Source organism: Dendroctonus ponderosae, unplaced genomic scaffold (genome assembly GCF_020466585.1).
Source record: "Dendroctonus ponderosae isolate FM_Combo_2020 unplaced genomic scaffold, Dpon_F_20191213v2 Dpon_F_20191213_5, whole genome shotgun sequence".
Lineage (NCBI taxonomy): Eukaryota > Metazoa > Arthropoda > Insecta > Coleoptera > Curculionidae > Dendroctonus > Dendroctonus ponderosae.
This window is the reverse complement of record NW_026018715.1, coordinates 1,783,363-1,784,436: the sequence shown is the minus strand read 5'-3', so window position 1 is coordinate 1,784,436 and position 1,074 is coordinate 1,783,363.

Below are 1,074 nucleotides of genomic sequence, written 5' to 3'. Positions count from 1 at the left end.
CATACTCCGTATTATAATTGTTAAAAATGGTTTTCACGACATCACAAAGATGATGAACTTTAACAACTAAAATTCTTGCTGGTGACAAAGCAATATTCTCCCAAAATGTATTAAACAACTCCAGCAAGAAGCATGTTTGGTATGCTGATATCTTCAACTTCTTCATCTTCATGCAATTTAGACAAGTAACACCAACTTGCCCTAAGCTTCTGGTCAGATCACTTGTGCCGCATATTTTGCCAAAGAGTTGGTGGTAAAAATGTATACTTAAGATCGAACTTGAGATAATATATGTCGGTTCTACAGTTGGCTCCTTGATAAGTAGAGGGCGGAAGTTTTGGAACCATAATTTTTCGGGGATGACGAGCTGGATTGACCAAAGTAAATCAGTTCCTTGGCCGCTATGGTCGTAAGACCTAAACTCTTGGGAGTTTTCCTGCGGGGTTTACTAAAAAGTCGCCAGTGGGTCAAGGGAAGAGAATGGAGGAGACAGTAAACCCGATTTCCTTATTACGAACCACTATGGAACAATCGAGCAGAAGGTTGTCTTGATGACAATGACGACAATTTTGAATACATTCGTAGACATTTTATCTATAATACTAATTTTTAATTTGTTCGAAAAAGCCATTTGGGAATGCTGTTTGTTTCGTTTAGTTCGACATGTTAATCTTTAAAAAATGCAACTAATAAATTACCCTGTATAGGAAACATTAAAAGGAAAAGCCAAAAATTTCAGTAGTAGTCAAATAATTTTTAAATAGCTGACAGAAGCGAAGTAAGCTTGAGATACAAGACATCCTTTAGAAGTACCAGTTTGCAACGTATAAAGCAAAATAAAGCGCATTTCCAATTAATTATTGTCTTTGATTGGGAGATTTCTATTTCATCTACTAACATTGATTTCATCATTATTTATTTCAAATGATAAAGCTTTCAAGCATTTGTTGTTTGTTGGTCTTGAAATGTTTCTTGTTCATTCTCTTATCTTGATTATTTTCTCACAAAAATTCCGTATAATTTGCTTGTTTTCGTTTCTATTTGTGTTTTTATTTTAGATTCCAATTTAGATGC